Here is a 26,554-nt window from a genome sequence, read left to right as displayed (position 1 = left end):
AAAAGATGCACAAACACTTAGCTCATACCTGAAGGACTGCTTTCAGCCATAGGATCCAGTTCTTGAGTTTTGAGATTTTGGGAGAGGGTATTATTTCTAATGTTTTCACAGGCCTAAGTCTTCTAGCAAAGAGAAGCATGACTCTTCTCAGGTTGTGCCCCTTTTGCGCAATCCTACACCTACTTCACATAACTTGCTTTACAACAGTGCCATTGCCCCCCCCCCCCTTTGTGGAATTTTATGTGAACGTTAAGGCTCTGTGCACTAGCCACCAAAAGAGAGTTCTCATTAAGTGGCAGGATAAATATCTAAGACTAAAGCATCGTAGAGAAATAGCACAGAGGAATAGATAAAACAGAATAATTAAGATGTCATTTACATAGGAAAGACTCTTCTGGGCCTTATGCAAAGGAGACCTAATAGTCTGAACCAGTCCTAACTCTCAGGGCACTCCGAAACAGAGTTATACTCTTCTAATTGTATGGAATCACATGTGGAGATGCACAAAGAGTGGTCCTATCTCCAATCTTGTTTAACAACTTTAAGCACCCTCTTGCCCAGCTGTGCGGAGTTTCAGGCCTAGCTGCCCTTAATATGCAGACGACACCCAGCTCTTCCTCCTGATGGATGGCTGCCTTGATTCCCCCTCCCCTCAGAATCCTTAGCCAGATGTTTGGAAGCAGTGACAGGATGGCTCAAGCAGAGTTGTCTGAAGTAGAACCCTTCAAAGACGGTGGTCCTGTGGTTGGGTAGAAAAGGTCCAAGCAAGGAAGTGCAATTGCTCATCCTGGACAGGGTGCAAGTGTCAGAGGCTCACTCCTCCAGGAACCTGGGCATGATCTTCAATATCTCCCCCTTCATTGAGGAGCAGATCATGGGAGTAGTGCAGCTGGTGTTCTACCACCTGTGCCAAGCCAAACTACTAGCGCCCTACTTGGCCCCAGAACACCTAACCACAGTGATCCATGTGACAGTCAGTGTCCTGGTACTCACCTTTAAGGTCTATGTGGGCTGAGCCCAGCATACCTGAGGGGCCGCCACTCTGTCTATACCCCACAAAAAGTTCTGTGCTCTGTCACCTCCAACTGGCTGGTGATCCCTAGCTCCAATGAAGCATTTTTGGCCCCACTAGGGCCAGAGCCCTCCCCATCCTGGCCCCCACCTGATGGGATGAGATTCCAGAAGAAGTCCAGGGCCTGTTGGAGATACCACAGTTTCAGAGGATCTGCAAACTGGAGCCCTTCCACCAGGCATTTGATTAAGATCCAACAGAAGCAACAACATCCACTGGGGACCCAGAACCCCTCACCTCATACAGAGGTGCTCTTGGAGCAAAACCTGGACTGATCAATCTATGGGACTGAGTCAACTGTTAATGTTGTTGTTAATGTTGTAATAAGAACAAGTCATTATCACCAAATGTTTCTATTTCTACTGCTGTTATCCTGCTGTTATTATCAAACCATGCTTATACCTGTACTATGATTTCCAAGTTTTCTGTAAACTGCCCTGAGCCATGAAGGGAGGGTGGTAGATAAATATAATAAATAATTAAATAAATAAAATAAAGCCATTGAGGTCAATGGTCTTCAAAAAGTTCAATTCTGCTTAGGACAGTGCCACTGGCACTAGAATTTTGTTAGCAAAGGTAATAGCTTACAAGTAGTAATTGATGTGAACATACATAGGGGTTCAGAAAGTTAGAATCATATAGAGTTCAATGGAACCATGCAGGCCATCTAGTCCAACCCCTTGTTCAGTCCAACCCCTTGGATCAGCCACATGCATCCCTGCAAAAAATCCACAGAAATGCATTAAATGTGTGACTTTATATGTACAGACTACTAATGATCCATCGATCCAGATGACCCCTATAGGCCCTTTTTTTGTTGTGGGGGGGGAGAATAAATCTTGTAACATCTGCCTCATTAATCACACTAAACACACAAAGATTCAATTGGCACAAAATCAAAGGAGACTTTATAGCTTCTCTGTCAATTTCCACCCATTTGCAACAAATGAGAATATGGACTTCCATGTTCACGGCCTCGAAAGAAGTCCGTTTCGCTCAGTGGAGGGACTTTGCAAACTCAGCCAGGCTAGATGGGGGAGGGAGGGCATGCTTAGCTCTCTGTGTTGCTCTTTCTGGGCCCTCTGCAGTCTTCTGGCATTGTTCTTAGCGATGCCGAACATGTTAACCGTTGGTGTTAGCAATGTCAAACGCTGAAATCTTCCTGAACCTTAAATAGATGCACACTTGTCGGCCCTCTGTGGCTGTGACTGGAGACGAAACGAGAGTTAATTAAAATCAGAAATGATTAGTTAATTGAATTAATGTTTAAATAGGCGCTCGTGCGGCATTTAGGGAAGACGGCAGTAATGTAATCTCCCCAGTGTAGCTGCCTTGACTGGGGTTTCTAACCACTGGGTTTGCCTTTGTCTCGAGTGTAGATTAATGAAGTGACATTTCCTATTCTGTTTTATTTTAAGCAAGCAGGAGACAGCGGGACGTATTGCCTAATATATTCTGATAGCTCCCTGTGCTGTTTTGATAATGTTTTGCATTCTGCACCAACGACCCATTTGTCTTTATTTGCTCTGAGTCTCCCAAAAAATAAAAATCATGTTCAAAAGGGGAGAACAAATGTCCCAATGTCATTTCACAGTCTTAAGAAGCAGGGCAATCCTCCACATGCCCATCCAAACACCAAAGGTCCACAATTTAATCAGCACAGTTATTGAATCTTCAGATCACTCGTTTAATGTCGAAGAGCCCAGCTGGCATTCTTTAATCACTTTTGTTTTTAAATCGCCATGGCTCCCTTTCAGTATTGAACCAAGAGGACAATCCCACAGTATATTGCACGCTGCATTTCTTGTTGTATTTTTAAACTTATTTTCCAGATTTTGGATTGGCGGTTCTGACTTTAGAATCTGAATCACACAAAGCTGGAAGAGACTGCGAAGGGCCATCCAGTCCAGCTCCCCGCCCCCCACCTTCTTGTGGATTTAAAAATCACATACTCCAAATGAGTGCTCATCCAATCTCCTCCTAAAAACTTCCACTGAAGAAGACTACACCCCCCCCCCAAGGCAGCACGTTCCATCTACGAAGAGCCCCCACCATCAGAAAATGCTTTCTAATATTTAAGTGGAGCTTCCTTTCTTGTTACAGGATCATTTTATCTGGAGATGCTGGGTATTGAATCTGGGACTACCTGAACTACATGAACATATGCTGGGGATTGACCTGGGACTTCCTGAGCTACATCAACATGTAGGGGGGGGCACTGCCAGCAGCAGCTGCGCAATGCCACACTGAGGGGAAGCCGCAGCCATAGTGGCCACCGGAGAGCACCAAAGGTGAGCCAGTGGCAGAGTGGCAGGGCAGCCACCGAGGCAGCAGCTGGGGAGGAGGACGGGGAGGAGCCGCAGCCTGGTACCGACTGATCCCCAGACCGGTACCAGTCCCCGGACCGGGGGTTGGGGATCACTGCTCTGAAGGGCAGTCCCTCTGATCTCAGCATAGGCGAGGCAGTCAGCTAAAAGTTCAGGGTCGACTGTGTTGAACACTGCTGATAGGTCTAGTAATACAAGCAGTGCTGACCCACCCTGGTCCAAGTGGTCATGAAGGTCATCCATCAGGCCAACTAGTGCTATCTCTACCCTATGGCCAGGCCAGAAACCTGACTGGTATGGGTCTAGGACCAAAGCTTTTTCCAAGTATGTTGACAGTTGGCCCGTGACATAAATACAAACTTAATGGCAAATGCACAGTAACGGATGCTTTTTGCAGGAAGACCAAGTACAGGTTTATTTCAGGACATGTAATGTCAACTGTAGCAGTGTGCTTAAGGGTGCCTTGCTGAGAATTATTAACTTGCAACGTGTGTATATATATCACCTGCATTATGGTCCAATAAGCAATCGATACTCTTGGTTAAGTAATTGCCTCCAAACTACCCATTTAATTGTTCTTATCATAGGTGCTACTACCAGAGGCTTCTGCATTCTCTTCCCCAGTAATAAATGCTTAAGCACTGCAAGATTGCCCAGAATTGCAATACACACTTGTTTTCATCATCTTGCTTATACTTTATGTATAGTCAACAACTGTACTGTGACAGGTTCTCTCTCTCTCTCTCTCTCTCTCTCTCTCTCTCTCTCTCTCTCTCTTCCTTCAACAAAGTTATTAATATTTATGTACTTTCATTATTGCTGAAAAGCAGACATCTTCACGGTGGTCAGATGAGGTCGTTTGCAAACTCCAGCAGCATCAACATGGGCTCATTCATTATTAATCCCACTCATAAATTCTCATCCCATTCAAAATCGCCTTAAACAATATCCGCTCTAAGTAGATTCTGAATTCTCCTTCCTCCTTCGAAAGAAGATCTTTGGGCCATGGATAGGTGTCATCCATTTTGATGGGCAGAGCCCTCTCCTTCCCCTTCTGCCTTTCTCCTGGCAAACGATATAGCCTAAAGCTACCATTATTATACAACCATTTCCTCTTCCTCCTCCCTCCATGAAAATGAATGAATAGAAAAAGGGGAATCATAATTTCTCTTGTTAAAGAAAGAACATTTGTAATAAGTATATGAGGTGCTTCTATGTTATTTGAAGCAGGGAAAAGTCCTCAATATTAATTGTGGTCCTTATTTTATATGATTAAAATACAACAAAATATATAGTAAAACTTTAAAAACTCAAACCCTCCCATCACCCTCCACCACTCCTCCCCATATGAACCCCATCCTTCAATCCCCCCTCCCCCAGCTGCCATATCTCCATGGATGTTGTTCCTGTTGGACACTCAAAGGAAGGGCAAGATCTTCCATCCATGCTCTTGGTAAATTATCATTTTAGACTTTGCCAGGTGGGTTATGGCAGCCTTCTTGGTGGTGAGTAAACTGGCAAGACAGAAAATTTTGGGTGCAAAAGAGTGTTACTCTTGCAGAAGACATCTCATTTGTTGCTTATATTTTATCCCAGCAACCCTCCAAGAAGCACAAAATGAGTTATCCCATTTCATGTTCTTGCTAATGTCATGTCCTGCTCTGGATAGTCCAGGCTAGCCCAATCTCATCAGATCTCAGAAGATGAGCAGGGTTGGTCCTGCTTAGCATGTGGATGGGAGACTGCCAAGAAAGTCCAGGGTTCCTGTGCAGAGGCAGCCGATGGCAGACCACTTCTGAATGTCTCTTGCCTAGAAAGCCCTGTGACTTGACAGCATATTCCAACATCATCAATTATGATGCAAGATAGGGTAGACGAGGCTTCCTCAATCAGGGTTATATGTAATCTAGGGTTTCTTAACAGGTTTTGTGAATGCAAGAGGAGTATGCGTATATAAATAGTCATGTTGACCCACCCTCTACCTCCCAAAATGGCCAATGATGGGCCTGGAGGGACTGGGGAGAGGCCCTGGATGGATGTCTTAAAAGTAGAACTCCCCAAACATATTTTGCATGGTTATTCCATGTCTGGGGTTTCTCAAACCCTGAAGAATGTTTCATGATGCCCGTAAGACCCCCACTCTAGGAGTCTCCCATATATTTTTCGGTGGATTATTCCTTTTTCTGTAAATGCATACACTTGAGTGTGGGCCTACAAATGAAAGAAGGAATGCATGAAACTGCCTTATATTGAATCAGACCATCAGTCTATCAACGTCAGTATTAGGTATGTGCACACACACACACACACACACACACACACAGAAAACATGCCGTTTTAGATTTGGTCTGAAGCAATCTGTTCTGAATCCAAATCACACAAACGACCCTTCAATTTTTCAAATTTGACCAAATCAATTCAGCCAGATCTGAAAAGTTTCAGAAGTTTTTAATGTGCACATGCTCCCTCACTTCATAGGCAGCAGAAAACCTCTCCCCTGCCTGAGGGGAAGAGAGCACCCACCAAACAGTTGATAATGACAGGCACACCACATCCTTGGTCTCTCAGGCAAATGTGATTGAAAAAGATTGGGGAGGCATTTAAAGGATTGGGTGCGCTTACCATTTTCAGCTGTGTGGTACACCAAGCCATTTAAATGTCTCTCCAAGCCTTGCAAGTAGAACTGCCACCAAAGGATTGGGGAGGCATTTCAAAATCATGGAGTGCCAATGGCTGATAATGACATGTGTGTTGAGTCCCTTAAATGCCTTTAAATGCCTTCCCAAACCTTTGCTCGTAGCACTGTTTATAAGGCTTGGGGAGGCATTTAAAGGGCCCAGCACACCACTCATTAAAAGATTTGGTGTAACATGAAATTTAAATGTCATTTCCCCCTACTATCTCAGGCAGCAGTCTCCATTGCCTGAGAAAATGGGCAGAGACATTTAAAGGGAACACCAAGCTGGGAAGAGGGACAGTGGGGGCAGGCTAGTTATCTTGATCCATGCTGACATCCATTTCCTGAAAGCTCAAGGAAAGTGAATGCAGGTTAGCCAACCTGCCCCTGCTCTATGCCTTTGGTTCTTTCCCCCCACACCTTCTTAGACACTGCCTGAGAAGGGAGGCATTTAAAAGGCATGCCAAACAACTGATACATTAGCATCAGTTTTTGACAGACTCTTTAAATGCTCCCCCGAGCTTTCTCTGGCAGCAGAGAATACTCTTACTGCCAATGAAAGCTGGGGAGAAGGCATTTAAATGGCCTGCCAAGAAGTTTATGATGACACATCATCTGCTTTGGTGGGCTATCTCTCTTCCTTCCACCTTCTCAGGTGCTTCTTGATAAAGGAGGGGCATATTTAAACTTGCCAGTTTAAATTGCAGGGATGGGTGGTTCAGCTCGGGTAGGTCCAAAGTTACCTGAATCAGCATTAATTCTTTTCAGCTTATCCAAAACAAATCATCCATCCCTGGACAGTATTGCCTATTCATACTGGCAGCAACTTTCTAAGCTCCCAGGCAGAGATCTTTCACATCACTTACTACCTGATCCGTTTAACTGGTGATACTAAGGGTTGAAACTTACTAACATCTGCATGCTAAGCAGATGCTTCAGCACTGAGCCATAGTCCCTCAGCCTGAATTAAAATGATATCAAAAGATAGTGAATGACACCAAAGGAAGAAAGAAAAGCAGGGCTGCTCCTGTAGCAATCATATGCGCAACCCACTCTATAAGAGTTTGGGGTTTCCCCCCCCCAAGGGCCCTGGAGCTTCATCCTAGCTAATCTGTTCATAACTAACAACCCTGATTTCCAAAACATCAAGCAATGGGTTGATCCCAGCAATGTCCTTTCTTTCTGAATGATGACACAGGAAAACCCAGATACAGTCAGTCGCAAGATCTATCATAAACATGTTGATAAAGAAGTCTTCTATCACTCACGTAGATCCTATTTCTTCAAATGTAATACATAAAATGACTCCAGAGGTCAGAAGAAGAGAGATGCCAGGGATATTGTCCCCTCCCCCCAGCACACACACACAAAGTTACAAACATTCACAGGGGCAAATGTTTTGTTTTAGCGCAATTTATTAGCTCTCCCTCACCTCCACACACACAGAACTAGATGACCTACTGGTATTTATCTGGCTTTGCAACATCATTACAGAGCTGGCATTAACAGCAAAGGGGTTTGTCAGACATTGTGTGTGCCATAGATGGGATTTGTCCATTAATTATGTTTCATTTGCCTCAATTCAGTTGCTTCCTGCTGAACTACCTATACTACTTAGATGCTGGAGGTCAGAAGTGGAGAGATAGCAGCTGGGCTCATTATAAACATGCAAAGACGGAGCTGGGGAATAAAGCTTGCTGTGAGCCAAAAAGCAGCAAGTGGAGTTTGTTTATTTTTCAATTACAGGTACACCTGTCAGAAGACAAAGCAGAGTGGTGGCATCACCTCCACCTTCTTAGCAAATAACCACCACCACAATGCTAATCATAATAACGAACACCGGAACTTGAAAATCCATCCAACAGTTCAACACTGTGAGGCTGGAGAAAACACAAAGAATATACGGAAGTGACAGACTCCAGCAGTACATGAAGGCAGCTCCCTGCAGAACAAATAAACCTGTTTTGCAAGGTGACTGAGCAGATTCCGCTGAATAATGAATAGATCCTTGCAGGATGACCTGAAAGAAACCTCCATAATCATGATTCTTTTGCATCTTTTATGGCAAGCATAACCTGTGGGACAGCAGCTGATCATAGATCACTGTGGTTTTAGGAACAGTTCACTACCGCATGTTCACTACCTTGATGGTTTCAATGCCATGTGAACATAGGAAGCTGCCTTAGGTAGAACTGGTCTTCTGACTATTTAAATTGACATGTGGCTTCATGCTTTTTGCCTGTGGTTGCCCCAATGTTCCCTCTACATTTGTTTCCCTCACTGAGCAAATCATCACTTCTAATCTGCAGAACTATTTTGATTCCCCACTCCTCCACCTTTGGCCAATCACAGTTCTATCAGAGCTCTATCATCCCCTCTCATCCCCATATAACATCTTCCTTGCAGAGAAAGATAATTGTATTTCTTACACGGTGGCGAAGCTTTGCTACATTGCCAGCAGAGTGCGGAAATCCTCGGTTACTGTTGATGCCGAATGACCTGCTATCAAAATGCTGTAATAATGCTTGTGGCTTTGTTTATATTCTGATGCTGAGTGTCCTGGCTGTTAAAATGCTGTAACAATGTATGTGGTTTTATTTATACTTTGATGCTGGTCAATGACCGCAAATAAATAATCTAATCTACCTCACAAAGTTTCTGTTGAGAAAGGGAAGGCAATTGTCGGCCATGTTGAGATTCCTTCCAGTATGAAAAGTAGAGTATAAAAACCAGCTCTTCTTGTTCTTCCGAGCAAAACACAACTGCTGTAATCTTAAAATGGGCTGTGCAAGATATCACAGGGCTCCGGATTACTGCTGGGCAGGTCTTTCTGTGTTAATGAACAACTGCTGATGAGCACAACTTAGAGGGAACACTGGTGATCTCTACCTTAACTATATGATGCTGATAGATTCAAGTACGTAGCCATGTTGGTCTGAAGCCGAAGAATAAAGTCGGAATCCAGTGACACATTTAAGACTAACAAAGTTCTGTTCAAGGGATACACTTTTGTATGAGTCACAATGTCTTAGATACAGTGAAATGAGAGTTGCCAATCTATACTTATACAGTAGGTAGATAGTGATCAGTAAATTAACATACAACATAATGAAAATGTTTATCAGATTCCAGAATCAAATAGGAATAACAAGCTAAGTAACACATGAAGGAAGACAGGGGGAGAATAGGTGCTTTCGTATTATGGTGTTGGAGACGAATGCTGCGAATACCATGGACAGCCAAAGTTACCAACAAGATGGTTTTGGAGAGGAGCAGGCCAACTGTGTCATTGGAAGGGAAGATGTTACGGCTAAAGCTCACTTACTTTGGACACAGCATGCGATCAAACTCGCTAGAAAAATCATTAATGCTCTGCATGGTCAGCAGCAAAAGGAAACATGGTCGCCAAAGGATCTGGTGGCTCGACACGATCAAAGCCGATACAGGGATGACCATGAACCAACTAAAAGAAGCAGTTAGAGACAGGGACGCATGGTGAAGACTTTCCTATAGAATCACTGAGGATTCATCACAACTGAACGGATAACATCATCATCAACTTTATAAACTAAGCTTGGCATGTTAGTAAGATTGCTTTGCCCATTTTGTCAGTACAGAAGCCCAAAGGGGGAGACAGTCCCTTATCCTTGATCCGGAAACTGCAGCTAGTCCAGAACGCAGCTGCCAGGGTCCTCACAGCAACACCTCGGAGGTCCCACATCCAGCCCATCCTCCAGCAGCTGCACTGGCTCCCAGTTGAATTCCGGATCAGCCTTAAGGTGTTGGTTATCACCTTTAAGGCCATACGCGGTCTGAGCCCAGTATACCTGAGGGACCGCCTCTCCACCTACACTCCTCAGAGAGCCTTGCGCTCTACTACATCCAACCTCCTGGTGGTCCCTGGCCCCAAGGAAGCCCGCTTGACCTCAACCAGGGCCAGAGCTTTCTCCATTCTGGCCCCCACCTGGTGGAACAAACTCCCAGAGGAGATCAGGACCCTGACAGAACCTATACAGTTCCATAGGGCCTGCAATAGGGAGCTCCTCGCAAGGCATTTGGTTGAGGTCTAGCAAACCACCGCTTCCAGTTGGCCCTCAAGCTCCCCCCCTCTATGACCAACACTAATTGGTTGCCCATAGGGTCCAGTAAGAGTTGAGCTGAAGCTCTCACAATTTCTATTTTATGGTGTTATTGTTATGATCTTGTTATTATTGTTATAATATTACTGCTGTTACTGTTACCTGTTACCATGTGTTAATTGTATCCTTCCCTGTTTTCTGTAAACCGCCTGAGCACTCGGGGAGGGCGGTATATAAATATAAATATAAATATAAATATAAATATAAATATAAATATAAATATAAATATAAATATAAATATAAATATAAATATAAATATAAATATAAATATAAATATAAATATAAATATAAATATAAATATAAATATAAATATAAATATAAATATAAATATAAATATAAATATAAAATTTTCCCAGAGCATTTTTTAAAATTGCTCTGACCTGGTATATGCATGGGTTAGAAATGCTTTGTAGTGTCTAGGTGTTAGCAGATGCTTCTCTCGGGAAACATTCCCTGGGAAGCTTTTGTGCTTGGTATTTTGCTTGGCATGTCTAATTTTGAATGGGGTGGGAGGAGGGAGGAGATCTCAGGGAAAACATTAAAGTGATGCTTGTAAGCTTGTTTTTGGTCCTGGTGATGAAGCACCTTGCACTCCATTGCTTTCTTCAATAAAGAAATTTCTTCCAACGAGTCTGCTTATTGAGAATTTGACAAGAGACTTGACACTTCCTCGGGCTGAATAGACTGAAAAGTATCCTAGACAATTGGCCAAGTCAGCACCCCGGCGACATCTGACCCTGTCACTGCTAGCATGGAGTCCAAGTGAGAATGGATGTGAGATATTTTATCAGCAAAAATGCTGAGCAATACGATCACAGTAAGCCACTAAGCAATCCACCTCTTCCCAAAGGTCAAAGGTTGCCTACCTGTGGGGTAAAGCCAGCATGGACAATAGCTATTCTGCACCTTAGAAGCTTCCAAATTATTTTAAAATAACACCTCCACATTCCCATGCTGTTCTAAAACTACTGAGATTCAAGTACCCTGATGAACCTGAACGCTTTATGCATCAGCAGGAGAGGAGAGCATGTTTTCTGGTCTAACATCTTCAAAGAGCTCTTGTTTTTGGTTCTTAGGAAAACATGAAAGGGTCCAGATTGCTAGCGTGAGAAAGCCCAGAAGAGTTCTTTCAAGACTTCAGACCAGCAAACATGTTCTTCTTTTAGCCTCCTGACGTTTCACAAGATGCTCGGGCTAATACGGGACTTTAGTTCCCATAGATTTAGAACGGAGCAGGGGCATAGGGGTTTTATTCTGACATAACGGTGAGCCTTCTAAGACATCAGATACCAAATGCCTGCTCTGTGTTTACCACAGGAGGTGGCAAGTCAGAGAAGGGTGGGCTTTTGATTACAAGCGATCTCAATTGTTTCATGTTTTCCCAACAAAACAAAACCAAGTTCTCCTTTCAGCAGCCGGAAGGGGGTGGGGGAGGGGAGGGCTCTTTCCATTTTAAATATTTAAAGAAACTCTTCTGAAACTTGAAAAGGGGCTGAGCTGGTTCTTTGGGAGACTAATTCTTAAGGGCATACAAAGACCTACATTGATGTTTACCTGATAATTATATTTTGCATGATAAGTATCACGAGGATCGCTTGAGGCCTGGTTTTTGCTTTGTTCTGCTGTATTTTCAAATATAGAATCATAGAATCATAGAATCACAGAGTTGGAAGGGGCCACACAGGCCATCTAGTCCAATCCCCTGCTCTACGCAGGATCAGCCCTAAGCATCCTAAAGCATCCAAGAAAAGTGTGTAACCGCCGCGAGTCCGAATGGAGTGTGACATTATATAAATATGAAAATAAATAAACAAACAAATAAATAAAATAGATGTCCACAGGAGATGTTGGGCATGAGGGGACCATGGGGGCTACAGAAGGAGTGACCCTATCTTACTTCAACAAAATGCCTGGTGGAAGAATCATAGAATCATAGAATCATAGAGTTGGAAGGGGCCATACAGGCCATCTAGTCCAACCCCCTGCTCTACGCAGGATCAGCCCTAAGCATCCTAAAGCATCCAAGAGAAGTGTGTATCCAACCTTTGCTTGAAGACTGCCAGTGAGGGGGAGCGCACCACCTCCTTAGGCAGCCTATTCCATTGCTGAACTACTCTGACTGTGAAAAATTTTTCCCAAGAAAGAGAGTTTGCTCCATCCATGGTGGCTTTATCATGGACGATCCAAACTGAACTTGTGCTGGGCGTCCCGGTACCCCCAGTGATGATTTAAATTGAATTCAGAGGCCCATTGTGGATTGTGATGTCAGCACAAGGGCTTATTGATTTATTTAAAACATTTATTCCACTGGAGAAAATTTCTGCTTTGGAAAATGGCCTTTATGACACTATACCCTGCCCTTTCCTAAAGATCCCCTCCCTCCCCCAGACTCCTCATTCAAATCTCCAGATATTTCACACAGTAAAAACTGCAAATCTCACTGAAAGTGCATTATCCAATGTATGCAGAAGGTCCCACTTTGTGGACCCAACTAGAGCTTTGAATGGCTTTCTGTCACAACCTCAACCATTTGCATAATGGTTTAGTTGCTATCACATACACAATTGGACTTCCTCAACATTTCTTCTGCTGATTCAGAGTTCAGCAATGGTGAGAAGTGGAGAAACAAAAAAGAATTATTAATTGATTTATATCCCAGTAATCATTATTCTCCTCTCCTCTACCTTATCCACACAATAACCCCAGGAGGTAGGTTAGATTGAGAGTCTATGATTGCCTCGGGGCTACACAACAGCTTCCATGGCAGAGCAGGGATTCGAACCTGGGACTCCTAGATTATAGTCCAACGTTTTCACCACTACAATACAATGGCTCTTAAAAAAGATAAATCCATCTCTCTGCTACAACAGAAAGCATACTAGACAAATACAAAAAAAGAGCTGAAATAAGCTGGATCTGAACTGTGCAAGTGGAGATTTTTCCAGAAAATATTTTCAGAAAGATATCATGGCCTTGGTTGTCCAAGGTAGCCTTTCTCAACTTTTTTACAATTGAGAAACCCCTGAAATGTTCTCCAGGTTTTGAAAAACTCCAGAAGCGGTGTGATTGTGCAGTATATGGTTGGGAAGCAGAGCTGTGTATATACCTCCCCTTCCCACACCCTCCAGTCCCATCATTGGCCATTTTGGGAGTTGGAATGGATCAACATGACCATTTTACTGTTTTTATCGAGTCAGCAGTTGCTGGGACAGGCGGGGTATGAATGAATGAATGAATGAATGAATGAATGAATGAATGAATGAATGAATGAATGAATGAAACCCCACAAACATTTATCATTAAAAAATATTATAAATGATTAATTCCCACCCACTTGGGAAACCCTTTCAGGATCATCAAGAAACTCCAGGGTTTCATGAAGCCCTAGTTGAGAAACCCTGGTCTATGGGGCCCTGGCCCTCACTTGGATAGCCCAATCTAGCCTCATTTCATCAGATCTCAGAAGCAAAGCAGGGTCATCTCTGGTTCATACTTGAATGGGAAACCAGCAAGGTTTCCAGGGTTGCTTGACAGAGGCAGGCAAAGACAAAGAGACCTCTGTATGTTTCTTGCCTTGAAAAGCCAAGTGGATCACCATAAGTGGGCTTCAAACATTGTTTTTAGCTAGAAGGAGGGAACATAGGTATGCAACTTGGGGTGGAGCTCCTGTGGTTGGATGGGGACACCTGGAGCTAGGAAGCACCACCACGAGCATGAAGTGAACCCACTCCTACAGGTGGCAAGTCCCCCCCCCCACACACACACATATGCCCTCCTGGTCTGCATATGTATGCTGGCCATCAAAGAGAATAGGCTCCTGGAGTGCAGGACCACATGTAGAAGAGCCTCAGTTTTGGCCCTTTGCTAGAAGGCTCCTTTGCGTGGCCCTGGCATGATGGCAAATGGAGAGCCACACATAAGCATCCCTCCTGGATTAAAATATAATGTATCCATTGACTGAGCCAATTGCAGCAGCAGCACCATCATGAATGCCGTCCCTGTTGCCATCAAGCCACCAAGCCTCTACAGGAGGTTCCTACATTGGCAGTGGCCATGACCGCCCCTTCCAGCCCACAATCCCCCTCCCTTCTCTTGCAGACATGCTATGGAAGACAAGAGAATCACAAACATTAAACAAGCCACGCCAACTTTATTTTTGTTTTTCAGAACACATATAGTTGAACTCTCATCTTCCCTAGTACTGCCTAAATAGCAGTGTTGCTATGGCATCTCTAACCCTCTGATCCTCCTATAAATCCTCTTTTTGGTTTGGTCAGTGATTGATGCTTCCTTATCCACAAACATAGTGTCCCGCTTCTCATTGTGCACTGGGATTTTGTGCCCCTTCTCCTCACATATGTTGTGGAGGATCACACATGCAATGACCACGGGGGTTACATTGTCCAGTAGAACATGAATTCTAGCAAGAAGATACCTCCAGCATCCCTTGAGTCTACCAAAGGCACTCTCCACCACATTCCTTAATTGAGACTGCCTCATGGTGTAATAACTCTGCTGGTCGATGCATAGCCACTTATATGGGATGAGCCACTACCTTAGGGGGTATGCCCCATTAGCTAAGATTAAGGCTGGCACCTGAACTCCCTGTATCATGACTATTGAGTCCCCAGGGACAAAAACCTCAGCATCCATGGCAGTGCACAGATGGGACTCCTGAAAGACAAATGCATCATGTCTTCTGTCACTCCAGCCCACCTCTGCATCTATGAACTGTCCAGTCTGGTCCATGGTCCCTTGCAGGAGCACAGAACAGAACTTCTTTCTGTTGCCATACTCCTGTATGTTCCTGTTCAAAGTTCATATTGGGATGTGGCAACCATCCACAGCTCCAGTGCAGTTGGGTAATCCCAGGTGGCCAAACCTGTCCATGTTCTTCAGGAAAAAACAAGCAAAGCATACCCTTGAGACAAAGGAAACCTTGCACCCCAAACCTCACTAGTATTCCATGCAGCTGCCCAGTGAGGCATAGTGGTGGGTCTGCATTGCTGTGTGTTTTTTGTGCCCCCCAAAGAAATTAACAAGCATGCCAGGACCCCAGGCTACCTACCTTGCCAATGTTTTCTCCCAGGCACACCACCTTGCTGTAGAGCTTGGCCTCTATTGCAAAGCAGACTTCCAGCACAATTTCTCCAACATTGGACATGCCCAGCCTGAACTGCTGGGAGACAAGTCTAAATGGGATGCTGTTTGCCAGGTACAATCGAGTCACGACCACCCTCTTCTCCACTGTGCTGGGCAGGGGTATGTTTTTGCCTGGTGCTGCAGCCTCCCTCTGAGCATAGAAACAATCTCCCCTAAGATGCCTCTGGTCATCCTAATGTTCAGGATCCACTCATCGTTATTCCAGGTTGACAGGAGTAAATTTTCACACAAGTCATTGGTTCTCCTGTCTACCCACACCTGCTCTGGGAAGCGCACCTCTGTGAGAGTGAACCACCTGCACCTTACCACTCTCCTAGACCATAGGAATATCCTAATGTACTGGCAATGCCAGGCACACCTAGAGAGACATCTGTGCGGTGTCCACATGCACCTTAGATAACTCATCTTACCATAGAAATGAGCCATGTTTCCCCTGATCAGAGTGAGGGTGGAAGAGGTGGCTTGAACAATGGATGCAACCTAAATCAGCATAGCCATCAAGAGATTCTCCTTTCTCAATAGACTACTGAAATGGCCACTCTTAAGAAACAAAGGAAAATGGTGGAAAGGTATGCTGATGGGTGGGTTTATACAGGTAATGGGGGGGGGACGTTTGTTCTGGGCAAAGATGTCCGCTTGCCCGAGCATTGTCAAAAGCATTAAACAAAAATGTTAGTCCCTAACATAGGACAAGGCAATGATTCAATGCATTGCAATGCATAAATGTCCATTTTTAAAAATTAATTTTGCAACTCCAGGACAGTTTTGAAACCCACAAACCTCCACTGAGAGGGGATTGTTTGCCATCGAAAATTGACAAGCCACTGAGTGGTAAGTAAAGTTCGTGTTGCTCTCTCTTCTGCCTTCTCCACCACATCATACAGAGGGGGAAAGGCATGATGCAGTTGTTGAGAAACGTGGGATAGATAAACCATTTGGAGGGCCGCAAAAACAAGGTTAACAATCCTATGTTTGCAAGCTGGAGGCTACGTACATTTTACCTCCATGTGCAGAAATGGTCCAAGTCTCAACTGACAAGAACTGAGTTCTAATTAATTAATTAATTAAAAACATTTGGATCTCATACTCTTGACTGAAACTAATAATACCGGTACAACTCAGTTCATTATATGTGACTTCATTTTATAATGAGCTTTGGACCATTGGAGAAAGAAGATTAAGGTGACATCTTTCCAATGTCTATCAAGATGGTCTTTGCAGTAAGATAGAAAGCTACTAATTAATCTGCCCATCATATTAATTTTATATGACCATTCTCCCAAAGATATGAGAATGTTCGAGGGAAAAGCTGCCTCAAGAAGGCTCAACAGTTCCTAAAATGACAGGCAAAAACATCTGAATTAATTCAGGAATTTTTGGCTACCTTCAGACATCAAATCAAGATGAGGTTAAGCCTGAATGTTGACAAACCCAGCGGGTGGCCAGACTAATCCACATATCACAAGCTATTTGGATTTGTTTGAATTGCAGGAAATTGCATTTCATGGAAAACATCTTAGGCTCAATAAGCATGTCTAAGTCAAAACAAATCCAAATAGCTTGTTGAGATATGTATCTCTGGAATCTGTTAACAATTTTAATTTATGGTGTATGTTAATTTACTTGTACACTTCACCTATAAGTGTGAACGAATTATTTCCATTCCATGACGTTTCATCTGAGGAAATGTGTGTGCACCTTGAATAAAACTTGCATTAAATTATGTGCCAGCATGCGTACATCACAGGTAACCAGAGTTAAATTAACTGGATTCCTTCCACAATTTCCATGCAAAAAGAGGAAAGTGAAACACAAGCATGGCAACAAACAATGTCTATGTATGTACTTGTTTACTATTTTTAAAATGTTTCTACCACACCTGATCTCTTAAGAGCATAAGAAGAGCCATAAGTATGGTCATTAAATGTAATAACATTAATGGGGAATTTTTAGACTGGCTGTGGGATGGAGGGAATTTAGTTCAGACTGAGACTGTCAGAAAGAAGTCTGGTTCATAAATATAGCTGCAAAACTCCTTTAAGTAGAATTTCTAGTGTGAGTATTTGATTGAGAGCTAATTCACACATCATCATCATCATCATCATCATCATCATCTCCATTTTTGCAGGCCCTACTACTCAAAAGGCATTCAGAAGAGTTTATTGAAGATATAACTTGAAGATTAGGATTATTCCTAGCTTAGATTGTCGAAGAGAATTTACTGTAAACAAACGTACTTTGATATGAGGTGCTAACCACACCTCTATGTTACAGTTCTCAAGCATAACTATCATTGCAGCTGGGCTCTGTGGGGAGATTTACCCTGTACCTCACCTCCAGGAAGGCCACAATGCAGGTTTGCATCCAACTCTGTTATATTCCTGGGTACAACGGGCTTTCCTTCTAGTCTTTAATAAGACTATATTTGAAAAATATAAAGGAAAGGAGACTGTAGGAGAGCTCATTTTGGAATAAATGTTGCTTGTCTTTTAAGTACCATTGGACTAAAGGAGCCAATGAAAATAGTCTCTGCATCTACCCAGGTAGACTGGGTACCCTTGACCTAACTGTTGCTTTAGAGATAGTCCCAAGGAGGTCACAATAAGCAGCAAGTTTTCTGAAGAGCACATCTGTCACTTGGGAGTATGCCATGTGATATTGTTCATGCACAATCAGGCTTCATCTTGGTTGATGTGACATCTGAATGGACCCATTGAGTGCATCTTTTGAATCATCTATCCACCTCTCTTGGATGAATTCATAGCACTCGCTTTTCTTACACAGCCATGCACATGTAATATATGTGACCATTCTGAGATCCCCTGAAGAAGACGAAAGAATACTTCATAGAAAGCCTGTGAAAGATTATGTTCTTTTTCTTTAATGCAAGCCCACAGAAAATGACACCTCAGGTGAAGGAGAAAACAAATTTCTGTCCTGGCAGGTCTGGAGAGATAGCTTTACGGCGACGGGACCAGTAATGCAATGACAGTTACTCTGTGACCGTTTTTACAAGGCAACCCCATGCAAAATGATATCAGAGCAATGCAGAAGACATTGTTAAAAAAGAAAAAACACAGAATGTGGAGGCTAAGGAAGGAAATCTGTTAGAGACATAATAAAATTGATTCCCACACTAAACAATATATTGCTTTCATATGTCAGACTCTCTGTCCTTCTGGCTTAGATGGAGCCTGATGTGTTAAAAGCCCGCTCCCCTCCCCTCCTGCCTTCATGTTGTCGCTCAAATTGCCTCGTTCAAGGACAGGTAGATACAATGCCCCCCCACAGCAGTAAGCTGGCATTTAGAATGGTGTGATACATTTGCCGGTTTCGCTCTCTTGAAATTCAATGCATTTATGAAACCACTAACAATGCCGTGGTAACTAACAGCACAGTTCTCTCTCTCACACACTTCAAAGTAAGCTTGTTTTCTTTCATATGCCCTGTTTTTATGCTCTTTTCAAAGAGAGAAACTGCCCAGGTTTCTTCCTCCCCCCAACAGAGAGACAAAAAAAATGGAAAAGAATTATATTAGACAAACATGAACCTTTAGGGAAGGGAAATGCAAAAGATCTCCAAATATGCCTTGTAGGTCATATATCTACACAGCAGGCTTTCGTATGTTAAGGATTACAACCATCATTAACGTCTGCAGACGTATTGTAAGAGGTGTGTCCCCTAGCTGACTTCTTTGTAACTCCCTCCCCCTCCAACAAAAACTACAGAGCCTACACATTTTTGGGCAAACCCGGTAACATTTAGGGAATGGGGTTATCTAAGAGCTTGCCTCTTAATGTGATCCTCAGGTCAGTTGTACCCTACTAAGCGCACTGAAGACAATAGGTTTAGCAGGGCTTAGGACGGCACTAGCAGTGACTCAAAGGGTGCTGAGAGGGATCATCCAGAAGTTGATAGGGTCATGTACTGTAGTACGTCTCCCCAAAATAGACAAACATGGAATTTTAGACAAAAAGATTCAGTAGTTTATTCCAGGAATAAACTTATAGGAACATAGCATCAAAGAAAAGCACTGAGATGCTTTAGACCAGGCTTTCTCAGCCAGGGTTTTGTGACACCCTGGGGTTTCTTGATGGCCCTGGAAGGGTTTCCTGAATGTATGCATGTATACACACATGTATACAAATATGAAGGTATAGAGAGAAAACTCCCCCCACAAACACATACACCCCACATACACCCCTTCAGTTCACACAAAACAGATGTTATCTTAAAGGAAAGGAAGATCTCAACTGATACCTCTAGACATGAACGGATAAAGCCAAGAGCCCATCTGGATCTGAGCATGAGAACACACAGTGGGGGAGGGGGAAAACCATTGGAGAACTCTCAACAGAGGTTCCTGGGACTTTGGTCAAGCACACCTTAGAAAGGGAACCTGGGGGCAACCTGACAGACAGCACCTAACATTAGGTGCGTTGGCAAAAAGCGGCCGGTGACTCACCTAAGGCCGCTGTTGCTGCAGCAGGTGAGTGGGGCCAGGAAATGACACAGCTGCATCGGCTCAGCTGGGAGCATGGGCACACTGCTCAGCGCGCAGAGACGGTGGTATTAGGGGTGGGCTTTGTCTGGCGCCCTTTTAAGGTGCCACATGGGCAGGCCTGGCCCTTTTCGCATCGGAGAGCTGGAGGCGGCGACCCACCTTCCCACCCAGTTATGTTTACTGTTTGCTTTCGTCACAGCAGTGGTATAGGGGCACAAGGTACAGTGTTGTCCAGGGAGCAGCCTGCATGCTGGGACCCTGGAGGTGGGAGTCTCTGTAAGAGACCGGCTAAAACAGAGCACGGCCTTACCTGGCTGGGTGGGTCAGGGGCTCGGAACCAGGAGGAAGGGATGGTTGAATGAGGTGGATGCCCGGCAACCATCTTCTGTCCTCCCAGTGGAGGGTTTCAAGGAGCAAGGGATCCTTCCTCCCGGCTGGGAGGAAGGGGGACCCAGGGCACCCCTTGAACCCATAAGAGCAGCTGGACAGCTGCGCAGGTTCACTCCCCACCTCGTTCCAGGCCAACCCTCAGTTTTGTGTTGGTTAATAAAGCTGTGGCCTGTTTTATGCCAAACAAGATGCTTGAGTATTTATTGGCACGCATATCACCCTGCAAGGCAATGGAGGCAGTAATGAATAATATAAGAATGCTTCATCTACTCCTGTGGACTTCAGCTTAAATGAAAGCACTAACCCTTGTCTTTTCCATGTCTCCCAACCTGACACAGGACTCTTACCTTCAATGCTTGGTGTGCCTGCTCATGGCACTTCGTGACTCCATGAAAAAGTCTCTTTTACCATCCAGTGGGCATGGGCAGTGAAGCATGGCCATTTCTCATCACTTCTGGGCCTCTGTGAAGCCTAAAAAAATGATTTCAAGTGTCCCTCCATGCACAAAAGTTTGGAAAAGTCAGACATTGAGAGCAAACCAAACCTAACTTGAGGGGTGGGAGTTTGGGTTTGGGCAAGGTTCATCCGGATGGCCGGCATCTTTCCCACCACTCTTCAATGTCTCACTCAAGCCATTGTTGCTAGAAGGAGTTTGTAACCAACAAGGACTACTGGACAGAGCAACATGGCAGCCATGTTCTAGTCATATTTGTTATTACTGTTAGATTACTTTTCCTTTCAGTTACAAAAGGGCGAGCCTGGAGGGGTGTGTGTGTGCTATTGAGGCCTGTTTTTATTTTGATCCAGTATGTAAGAAACACTTTTTTATTTATTGGACTGTATTTCCTTCTCTTTCATATTCTCTTTCATATTCCCAACATGAATATATAGTTACCACAGGCTTTTTCAACCAGGGTTTTGTGAAACCCTGGGGTTTTTTGATGGCCTTTGAATGGTTTCCAGAATGGGTGGGAGTTAACTAATATTTTTTTTAAATAGAGATATAGAGAGATACAATATTAAATGTTTATTGTGTGATATGACCATATTTGGTAATGTTCATCTGCCCCCCTCCTGAAATAGCCAATGACAGGCCGGGAGGAGGTGAGAAGGGGAAGGGCCCTGTGTGGGCAAACACAGCTCTGCTTCCCAACCATAGTCTGCATGCTTGCACAACTTCTGGGGTTTCTCAAAGCCTGAAGATTTTTTCAGGGATTTCTCAATGGTAAAAAATAAAAGTTGAGAAAGGCTGAGCTACAGATAGAAAAACATGGGAATGATTTTAAAGACAAAAATCACATCTCAGTGTCATGTCAAAGCAGAACTTTTCTTTCAGCATTGGGGGGGGGGATAGGAAGAACTGTAGCAAACATTTTCACACTAATCTGAGCTCTCCCACACATGCTGTTGCTCACCTAGAATATGCTGCAGGTATCATTACAATTCAATCCAAATTTCTTAAGTATTTTATGGCATGTGTGTAGTGTAAAAAAAAAAAGGAGGGGGACTAGAACTGGAACCCTAAAAACCCAAGTGGAAACAGTTAGGAGCTACAAAGGTTGAATGTCTATTGTTGTTAAAATTATATTACTTTTATTGTGCACAATTTTTAAATACAACTGTAGGAATTAAATACATATATCCAGGCCATGGGCTATTGCAAATCAGTATGCTATGCACTATGTGAACCAATAGACAAATGTGTTTTGGCCCTTATAGGGCCTTTTTCAAAGGTCTAGAACAGGGGTTGCCAACCTGTGGTCCTCCAGATGTTCATGGACTACAATTCCCATGAGCCCCTGGCAGTGACTCATGGGAATTGTAGTCCATGGACATCTGGAGGACCACAGGTTGACTACCCCTGATACTAGAACATATCAGTTCTTAACACATATAAAATATGTACAACAGCCCATAAAAGCTTCAAAGTAAGAGCTGTAAAGCAGTGGTCCCCAACCTTTCTGAGGTTGGGGACCGGCAGGGCATCGGGGCGTGGCCCGCGGCCTGCGCGGGCCATGCCCATGCATCGGCCGCGCCCGCGGGCCGCGCCCACACATCGTGCCGCACCCGTGGGCCACGCCCGCGCATCGTGCCGCACTCGTGGGCCGCACCCGGGGGCCGCGCCCGCGTTTCGTGCCGCACTCGTGGGCCGCGCCCGGGGGACGCATGGGCGCGGCCGGCCCTGATTCCCTCTCCCCGCCCTCCCGCAGTAAGAAGCTTCCCAGGCCGCAAGCTTGCAGCCTGGGAAGTTTTTTACTGCTGGGGGGGCGGGGAGAGGGAGCCGCAGCCCGGCGCCATGTCCTTCGCGGCCCGGCACCGGGCCGCAGCCCGCAGGTTGGGGACCACTGCTGTAAAGTATCAGAGTCACTTAATGACTCTGAAAGATGTCTAGTTTTCAGGCATTAGCTCTCTAACAAAGGCTGCCCAAAATGTCCAATGGTGTGTTTCGTCATTAATGTATGTATTGCAATGAATTATGTCATGTGTGTAGTGTAGTGTAGCCAGGAGATCGTAGAATTGTCTGGCAGACAAGCAAGCGGCATTCAGAAGTGATATGCGATTGCCTGCCCCTGTGTCATGACCCTAATCTTCCCAGGTCTCCCACCCAAATACTAACCAAAGCTATACCCTGCTTAGCTTCCTTGATCTGACAAGATGAGTCTTGCCTGGACTATCTAGCTCAGGGCATGAGAACTGGTCACATTTTTTTTTTCTGATTTGGAAGTGGGAGGCAGTCATCTGACATGATAAATCTTCTAGTACCTTGCAGTTTTGTTTGCATTCCCTTGCAAAGGTGAGTAATTGGGCAGGAGCAGGTGGTAACTCTCATTCTAGTCTCTCCCATTCAAATGTAAAGAAAATAGGTTGGGACAACCATGGGTTCACCTTAATTGACCTGTACCAAGATGTATGAGCCTCTTGTGGCGCAGGGTGGTAAGGCCACCAACATGCTGTCTGAAGCTCTGACCATGAGGCTGGGAGTTCAATTCCAGCAGCCAGCTCAAGGTTGACTCAGCCTTCCATCCTTACAAGGTTGGTAAAATGAGTATCCAGAATGAGGCGACGGCAAGATGGCGTCCAGATAGAAACACCGGCTATCCCGCTCCGCAAGTTATATTTTATTCTGTTATTTTACTCTGCTAATTGAAGTTTCCTGAAGGTCTGTGGCTGTGTGCTATCTTGTGCTATCTTGTGCTACTCTGAACTGAAGGCATTCCTCAATCTTATTTTGTTAATTATACCAACCACGGAAGAGCAGCGCTTATCAAGAAGTGCCTCCTTAGCAGAGGGCCATAAATCGCAGCCTAACTTCAAGCTCTCCAATAGCAGCTTTAGTATAAAAGGGGGGAGAATTTTTTTTTCTTCAATAACCACTGTTTTACAGAACTACAAAGTTACAAAAAATTGTTTTCAGCTTGGAGCAATTTTTTGCTTGTCTGCTTACCTGTTCCTTTAACTAATTGTCCAAGTGTCTCTGCCGCCACTCATCATATGGGAATGGGAGTAAAACGCAGGTGTGAAGAGGATTTAAACTTGCCAGCTCAAAAACAGACGAGAATAGGGGATTACTTTGTGACCAGCAATGCCTCAACATTTAGCATTCCCACCAAGAACCGTTTTACTCCTCTGGCAGAAACTGAAGAAAACCTAAACTTAAATCCAAACAATTCACTCCTAGAAGCTGACAGTAAAGGAGGCACAGAAAACCTTGCAGGAGAACTCTTGGAGCTGACTGCAAGAACAGTGGAGAGTATTTTCTGCGCGTTGAAAAGGAATGGCTATCTACTCGAAAAACTTACCCAGACAGTCTCAAGGCTAGTCACCCTGAGGGAGTCCAAATTAGCCTCTAATGGGCCTCTCCCTCAGCCATCTTATTATCCTTCTGGTTCAACCACAAGGACCTGTGAGAATCCTTACACAAGGCAGTCAGAAGACAAAAGAAAACTCCAACACCTGATTTTACAACCATGTAAAGTCTGCCTGGTTATCTGCCGGTACAAGGGGTGGGTCCCCCCTTGGAATTCTAAGCACCTGGCTATCAAACATCTGAGAACCCTAATCATAGAGAGGTACTTCCCTATAGACCTAATCTCAACAGAATTCCTTAACTATGCAAATCAGGCACAGAGAATTATGCTCACCTTCAATAGTCCAAGGATACCTTCTCTACTCCTAAGACAGAAATCTATCCTGGGTCCTAAAGGAGTTTTCCCCATTCGAGTCTTCACTAATACTGTAACAACTGCTTTGTTTTCAAATCCTCCTCGCCAGAAAACCACTATACCAGCAGAAAAGCTTCCTGAGGAAACATCAAATAACACATTACAACAGGACCCTTCTAGACGGCCTGGCCAACCAGACTGCCTACTCTCAAGTTCTGGAGATCTTCACCTTGAAAACTCCTTTGAAGAGGGCCTTATCAACTCCTTTTCGACCCTCCCAACATCAGAACGTCTAGCCATCACAAACAGACTAGAATGTCTCAGGTTGGAACTTCTGAAAATTCACGAAGTCTCAGCAGTTCAAAACCTATCCCCACCAACAAACTGCAACCAAACATCCACATCACCAAGCACTCCAGCTGTTTTCCCTCCGCCCAAGTTACTCCCTGATAAGATACAGAGCTCCAGAGATGAAATTTCAATCTTCCAGCCAATGGAGTGTGAACTTGTGAAAAACGGCCCATCTGCACGGAAACAGTCCTCCTCTACTCATGGACTCCCCTCCAAAAATGGATGTGTCTTCTCAGATTCAAGGGGAGAATTAGATAAAATTTCAAACTCGGATTGACTGTTAAAGATACTATCTTGGAACTTGGGGGGATGGCAGAACAAATTCTATGATCCTGAATTCTCAAAATTTTTAAGTGGTTACGATATTCTTTTCTTACAGGAAACCTGGGTCCAAGATGTAAGCTCTGTAGCTCTACAGGGTTTTCAGCCATTTGCCACACCGGCAATCAAAGTCCATTGTAAGGGCCGGGGCAGTGGCGGTCTGGCCGTCCTTGTAGCGGTTGACTTAATAGCAGAGGTTCAGACCATGGAAAGCAGCTGCCCAAATTACATCCAAGCATTACTGATTAAGGGACCACATTTCGGCAACCTCCTGTGCATCAATGTATATGTCCCTCCAAAACTCTCACTGTCACAGGATAAAGGGAAACTTTGGGACCAACTTTCCCACACACTGGAAACCCTTTCTTCTCAGTTTCCTAATGCCCAAATAATTATGTGTGGTGATTTTAATGCCAGAATTGGCCCTGGTCACTCTGACTCTAGGGCAGATGTCAACTCTCAAATCGCGGAGCACACATGTCTTTTAGAACGAGTCTCACAAGACCCTACAATTAATAAGCCTGGTCTAAAATTATTGGAGTTGCTATCCTTGTTTAATCTTTATGTCTTACATGGCTCTAAGTTTGATAAGTCTGGTGGTTCCTTCACATTTTTATCTTCCTGTCATGCTAGCACCATAGATTATATAGCAGTTTCACCTGCTTTACTAACAGAGGTGGTCTTTTTTGAAGTAGGTAACTCTCCTTTAAGTGATCACTGCCCTCTACAGCTCTTACTTAAATATAATAGCAACATTCTTTTACCTCCAATTCCTGAACTCGCTGAAGGTACATTTCCTGGCAATAGGAGGCTGAAATGGTCAGAGCAGGTACAAAACAACATAGCTCAAGCTCTGACGAGTGATGACCTTAAATCCCTGCATTCAGCCCTTTTACAGCCTGGCCATGACGCCATAGGACACTATGACAAAATTATTAGCTTGATCAAACCTCTGCTTATCAACAATAAACCTCTAAAGCTGTTATCCTGCCCCAATAATGGCTGGTTTGACCAAGAATGCAAAACCTTCAGGAAAAAGCTAGTCAAATGTATGAGGCTGAGCCGTCGCAGTAGAGAGGATAACAGAATGTTAGAGCTCATCAGATTAAGATCCCAATATAAGAGTCTCCTCAAAAGTAAGAAAGCTGACTATGCTAAACATATGTGGAACAAACTAAATCTGGCAGTAAAGGAGAAAAATGAGTCTCAATTCTGGAACCTTGTTTCTTTCGGGCTTGCAAAATCACCCCAACAGGTTGAAGCCCAAATATCTGGAAACACTTGGTTTACACACTTTTCGAAAACCTTTGGAGCCTGGCCACCTCCCCCACCATATACAGAACCAAACACCCAGGCTATTTCCATTGACTCTCTAAGTTTACCAGCTTGGCCCCCAGTCACAGAGGCTGAAGTCAGAGGCCTTATTACATCCCTAGCTTCCAATAAA

The 26,554-nt window shown here is 44.2% G+C and overlaps 1 long non-coding RNA gene across 1 annotated transcript; it reads right to left on the bottom strand.

The window, feature by feature from the left end:
- Positions 1-2,063: 2,063 nt before the first annotated feature.
- LOC143819706 (uncharacterized) lies at positions 2,064-25,048 on the bottom strand. Its single transcript, XR_013225049.1, has 3 exons — positions 24,073-25,048; positions 20,620-20,743; positions 2,064-2,280 (listed from the first exon to the last, which is right to left on the bottom strand). It is a non-coding gene; the product is annotated as an uncharacterized LOC143819706 (long non-coding RNA).
- Between the last annotated feature and the right edge of the window lie 1,506 nt (positions 25,049-26,554).

Source organism: Paroedura picta, chromosome 10, assembly GCF_049243985.1.
Source record: "Paroedura picta isolate Pp20150507F chromosome 10, Ppicta_v3.0, whole genome shotgun sequence".
NCBI lineage: Eukaryota > Metazoa > Chordata > Lepidosauria > Squamata > Gekkonidae > Paroedura > Paroedura picta.
The sequence above is the reverse complement of the archived record's forward strand: the minus strand, read 5'-3'. Positions and strand labels throughout refer to the sequence as shown.